At 32.1% G+C, this 6362-nt stretch overlaps 1 long non-coding RNA gene across 3 annotated transcripts; it reads left to right on the plus strand.

Annotated features, from left to right (window-relative positions):
* The first annotated feature begins 1399 nt into the window (after positions 1-1399).
* On the plus strand, positions 1400-3136 carry LOC128293128 (uncharacterized). Of its 3 annotated transcripts, none has more exons than XR_008283199.1 (3): positions 1400-1676; positions 2585-2698; positions 2826-3136. It is a non-coding gene; the product is annotated as an uncharacterized LOC128293128 (long non-coding RNA). The 3 variants fall into 3 exon arrangements; XR_008283200.1 differs by having other exon boundaries at positions 1668-1787; XR_008283201.1 differs by lacking the exon at positions 1400-1676 and adding an exon at positions 2110-2234.
* The last annotated feature ends 3226 nt before the right edge of the window (positions 3137-6362 follow it).

Below are 6362 nucleotides of genomic sequence, written 5' to 3' on the forward strand. Positions count from 1 at the left end.
TCCCCGTTTTTCTCCAATTCTATTTCCCCCTTCTTCCTCATCCTAAATCCCTAAAGTATTATCACCCATTCCCAAATTCGACATCCTAAATCCCTAACGAATTTAATAATAATAATAAATTAATTTTAACAATTAAACTTAAATTCGAAATTTGAAACATAGAGGAATTAAATTCTTAAGAATAGAAATATAATGACTAAATTTTAATTTTCTGAAAAGTACAAATACTTATCTCATATTTTAGCTTTTACAGATTAAGTGGTTTAGTATTCAATTTGTTAAAGAATGTTAAGAGAATTACTTTTTCTTTTTAAGATTTAACACTCCTATGCGAAAAGATATTATTTAACTCGTATATTTATTAAAAGTTAATATAAAAATTAATTGTTATTTTGGTTATAATCATAAAGTTAATTGTGTTTCAATTTTATTATATATATATATATATATAAATATATATAAATATAAAATACATTCTTATAACTTAATTTATATGTGAAAGGGTAAATTAATAATTTCACAACTGTATTAATATACTTGATTAACCCATAACACCAACTTAATAAAAAATAACTATAATTATAAATTTTTCTTTCCATTTATATGATTCAACTAAAATATTTTTAATATTTAATTTATATAGACAAACAATTATTGCACTCAATTTGATATAAATTATAAAATTACAATTAATTTTATTTAAAACTCCATTCAAACAATGAATGTTTTGAATTAAGTAAAGTAAAATAATCACACTAGAATATGGCACACTCATTGAATTTTTATGTAACAAAATTAATAAAATTTGATGTAATAACCAAGATGCCATTATATAAAAATCTAAACAACTAATGCGGACCATACTTAAAAGAATAATGCTTGTATTGCTATGTCATTTTGCATTTTTTAAATTCATCGATTCCATTTTATTTCTCTTAAAGTTTCTTTTTGTATTTTATATGTTAATTTAAAATTATAAAAATCTTCAAAAAAATTAAAATTTAAAAATAAAAATTTAAAAATAAAGAATAAAAATAAAAATAAAAATAAAAACTTAAAAATTTAATATTTAATATTTAATATTTTAGTCCATATTTCAGTTGAAAAGTTTAATATTCAAAATTAAAAAAATTCTAAAAATGATAATCTCAAAGCACAAAAATTTTGAAAGAAAAAATAGAAAAAATATGTTAGAAATATAAAAAATTTAAAATTAAACAATAGTGGCGTTTTTAGGTAAAATGCCACAAAAAATTAAGCTTAAAAAATTGAATTATAATGGCGTTTTTAGTGGAAACGCCACAAAAAGGGAAAATCAAAATCCCCAATTTTTTGTTACCCGCTCATTACTCCCTCTTCTTCTCATCTCCATCGCGCCCTAAATCCCCCAAATAACTCTCAAAATTTGCCTCCAAATTTCTCATTTCTAGCAACACCAAGTCAATACACCTGCACCATTCACAGTTCTTTTTCCATTTCATTTCTTCAAAGGTAGTAGTAGAAAGGGGAGTTCTAGGAAATCTGGTCGAGATTCGGCTGAAAAGAAAGAGCCAATAACACCTAGAAGTGATAGGCCTACAAGGGAAGCGAAAGTCGTAGAAAGGTATTCAGCTCCTTCTGTTGCAAGGTCTTCCTCGTTTAAGAAAAAAGAACACCCTTTCAGTTTCAGTTTGAGGGTGAGTTTCTCACTAGAAAATTGAATTTGCTTTTTCATGTCTGGTCTTTTTCTTTCTTCTCTTATTATTACAACTTGGGTCATAATGGAATATTGATCTGTTCAGATTCAGGTACCCGATCTTTCCCATTTCCCCTTTTCCTTTTCCTCATCTTTTAATTTATGATCGATTGATTTGCTTATTAATTTGTTAAAGAATTACTAGCACCTAAGGTTTTGTTCTCGTAGGCTTTTTTTAATTAGTTGGAAAAATAAATTTCGGTTTGACTGCCACTGCAGTTAGGTATGGATCTGCTTAAGTTTTTAATTTCAAATTTTGTTTTTAGCTAAAGTATGGATCTTTTCTCTTTTTTGAGAAATTAATTTAGTGGTTATGGGTTTTTTTTTTTTGAAACTGAGTATATATGGGGATTTCAATTTATGCTTATTCTATATTTTGGGCATGTTATAAATTGTAATGTAAATGACTTGTGGGGTTTTCATTGTTGCTGCAAATATATAATTGGTTTTGATGTAAAACACATATGCATCAAGAAATATTTTTAAGGCTGGAAAGTTGGTAATATGCTCAAAAATTGCTATTCCCCCCCTTGAATTTGATTTTGTTGTGGCGTTCTTTGCTTATGAATGTGTTGTGAGTTCCACTAACGAGTTCACTAATGCCTGCTGCTGTTTTGACTATGCTAATGATCAGTATTGAGTAAATATGAGTATTCTGTAGAACTTGCATCATGGCCTTTTGGCTGTTTTTTTTTTCTCCTTTGATTTTATATTTTTATTCTACATTGCTGGTCTTATTTGTTTGATGGTAATAAATGAAATTCCTTTTCTGGTGCTTGTGATCTGCTAAAATTTGGCATTACTAAAGTTTAATGCAAATTACTTGTTTCATATCTGGGCTACTGTCAGTTGGGCGGTTGCAAGGAACTGATGTCAGGCATGGAGGTCGCCAAAGATCAAGAACTAGTAGACGGAACTGTTGCACAGGAATCTGGAAAATCCATGCCGTCATCTCAACAGGAGGTCTTGTTCTTATCTTCACTATGGAATGTTGATTGATTAAAGATCATAGCTATGTACTGGATTAAAATTATTTTTCTGGAGTTCTTCAGTTGAGGTGATTTACTCTTTTTTCTCATGTCTATTTTAGGTATTAATTCAAGCCCTCCGTCCCAAATTGCAGGTATTAATTCAATGCTTGTAAGAGATATTTAATAATATTCCCTTCTTGTGTAATGTAAGTTGACTTAATTTTGGTCCAAATCTGATGGATAACATAGTGAGAATTGTATATGTAAGTATGTATTTTAAGAATTGTAGTAAATTCCTCTGATTAGTGAGAGCAATAGAATAGCCAGTCCATTGTTAATGCTGCAGGACAGTGCTGTCTAAAGAAAGTTCAAATCAATATTGTCCACTTTTGTAGGATTCATTTATTGGTCTAAATTTTAGATTAATCCAGTCCACTTTTTAGATTATTTATATTGGTCACACATGCGCCTCTTTAATTGGTTCAAAAGATAGTAAACAAGCTTTACTCGCTTTTAGATGTCTGGAGGGACAAAAGGGGTTTCGATAACAACTGAACCAAAGTGGGTTACTTTATAGATTCCATATGGGGTTCTCAAACAACTAGAGTTTTGGGATTTACTTTGTAACACCCCGTACCCGAGTCCGCTGCCGGAGTCGGACACGAGGGGTTAACGGCTTAAACCATTCACTTTCACCGTCCATTTTAAAAATTTTCCAGGCAGTTGGCTAACTGCGTCACTGTCACTTTAAAAATCATATCTTGAGTTCCAAAACTCAAAAACCAGTTTCGTAATTTTTCCCTGAAACTAGACTCATATATGCATCTACAAATTTTTTTCTAGAATTTTTGGTCAGGCCAATTAGTACAGTTTATTAGTTAAAGTCTCCCCTGTTACAGGGTGCGACTACACTGACCTTCATGCATTACGACCTGGATATCTCCCTGTACAGGGATTCAATACTGATTCCGTTTGTTTCTATAGAAACTAGACTCAAAGAGGAATCTATACATATATTGCATGACTCCTAATTATCTCTGGTTAATTTACAATGAATTTCCAAAGTCGGAACAGGGAATCCAGAAACCGTTCTGGCCCTGTTTCACGAAAACCTAAATATCTCTTAACATACAACTCATATGACTGTTTAGTTTCTTCCATATGAAAGTAGATTCATCAAGGTTCATTTACATAATTTATTCACTATTTAATTCTATTCCTACTATTTTTAGTGATTTTTCACATCCACATCACTGCAGCTGTCAACCTCTGTCCTTAAGGTAGATTTTACCTACTTCATAATTTCCTTGATTCAACTAGCCCCTTTAGCATACATGGCACAAAGGATGATCACGATTAACCATTCCAAGGGCTAATCGATTCCAAACATTTCCACATCTCTTAATGAACAACATACAAAATGATTATAATACCATGCCAAAGTGTATACAAGCCATTTTCGCATGGCTATCCAAATTTATACAAAATCAAAGGGTCTATGACCAACAAACGAAAGAGTAGTCCTATACATTAACCAAAATATCCTCTCACTACTAGTCTATTCTATACATGCCATAAGATATTCCAAAACATAGCAGTACCAAACAGTGGATAGTGATAGTGTGACTAGTTCTTGACGATCCCCGAGCACAGTAGCTTCAATGAGACCTATAAGGCGAGGAAAAGAGAAAAGCTGAGTAAGCATTACAATGCTTAGTAAGTTTTAAGCAGTGTCAACAGATAACAATCAAATTATAATATAGTTGTTCGTATTTTTATTTCACTCTTCCTTCGGGCATACCATCCCTTTACCGAATATGCACATCTCATCATATACAATAGGCAGATAAACTCTCACATAAAAGTGAGCTCATGTGACATAGATATATCATATGATTTCACATAACATCTCTCACAAATCCGATGTCACATAATCATAGGAATAGTCCCATAGATTGCTCTCGTATGCATCATATATAAACTTGGAGTACATACCTGTTTAACCTTTCGCATTGCGTATATTTATAAGCAATTCTTATTACGAAGTCTTACCCGGACATAATCTCCACACGTAGTCATCGGGTCGTACCCGGACATAATCTCCACACGTAGTCATCGGGTCTCACCCGGAACATAATCTCCACACGTAGTCATCGGGTCTCACCCGGAACATATTTCCAAGTTTCATGTACATTTAATCACATGTTACAACATTCACATTAGCCATTCGGCTTTACCACATATACATATCACATATATTTCACATTAGCCATTATGCCTTATCACATATATATACACTTTCACATTCATCACATCGGCCATTAGGCCTTATCACATATATATACACCTTCACATTCATCACATCGGCCATTAGGCCTTATCACATATTTCACATTCATCACATCGGCCATTAGGCCTTATCACATATATATACACCTTCACATTCATCACATCGGCCATTAGGCCTTATCACATATTTCACATTCATCACATCGGCCATTAGGCCTTATCACATATATATACACCTTCACATTCATCACATCGGCCATTAGGCCTTATCACATATATATACACTTTCGCATTCATCACATCGGCCATTAGGCCTTATCACATATATATACACCTTCACATTCATCACATCGGCCATTAGGCCTTATCACATATATATACACTTTCACATTCGTCACATCGGCCATTAGGCCTTACCACATATATATACACTTTCGCATTCATCACATCGGCCATTAGGCCTTATCACATATATATACACTTTCGCATTCATCACATCGGCCATTAGGCCTTATCACATATATATACACTTTTGCATTCATCACATCTGCCATTAGGCCTTATCACATATACTATTATGTACAGACTTGGTCTTGGCCGAATCTACATCAATCATTTTCCAATGAATAATTCAATTTCACGCCATACTATCATTTCATATTCGAATACTCATAAACTTACAATTTCACCAATTTTAATATCAAAGATCCATCTAACACTCATATATCATTTTACAATATCACAATTTAGAATTCAAGTATGGGTTCAATCAATAACTTATGAGCAACTGAAACAAGTTTTATCCATGTTTACAACAAAATCACATATTCGCTACGAGCTGTTTTCCTGAGCAATGGTCACTAAATTATTTACAACCGGAGCTACAAGACTCCAAATCACTTGCCGTTAATTTTCTCTGAATATAGACTCATATATCTTCTATCCATAAAATTTTCAGCATTTTTTTTGTTTGGCCAATCAATACCAGATTTTTCTTAAAGTCTCCCCTGTTTCACTGTTTGACTAATCTGACCACTCCTCACTACGAATCAAATTTTTCATTGTACAGAATTCATAATGTGTTCTATTTGATTTCATTTGAAACTAGACTCATTAAGGAGTCTAAGCATATAAATATTATCTTATAACCATTTTTGTACAAATTATAATGATTTTCCAAAAACAGAACAGGGGATTTCGGAGTCATTCTGACATTGTCCCACCGAACTGTAGATATCTCTTTATAGGAAATTTCTTTGCTTCCACTGTCTCTTTTATAAGAAACTAGACTAACTAAGCTTTGATTTCATATTTTATTCAGCCTGTACTTCCACACCAACAATTTATAGTGATTTTCTAAATTCACG

Source organism: Gossypium arboreum, chromosome 5 (genome assembly GCF_025698485.1).
Source record: "Gossypium arboreum isolate Shixiya-1 chromosome 5, ASM2569848v2, whole genome shotgun sequence".
NCBI classification, from domain to species: domain Eukaryota; kingdom Viridiplantae; phylum Streptophyta; class Magnoliopsida; order Malvales; family Malvaceae; genus Gossypium; species Gossypium arboreum.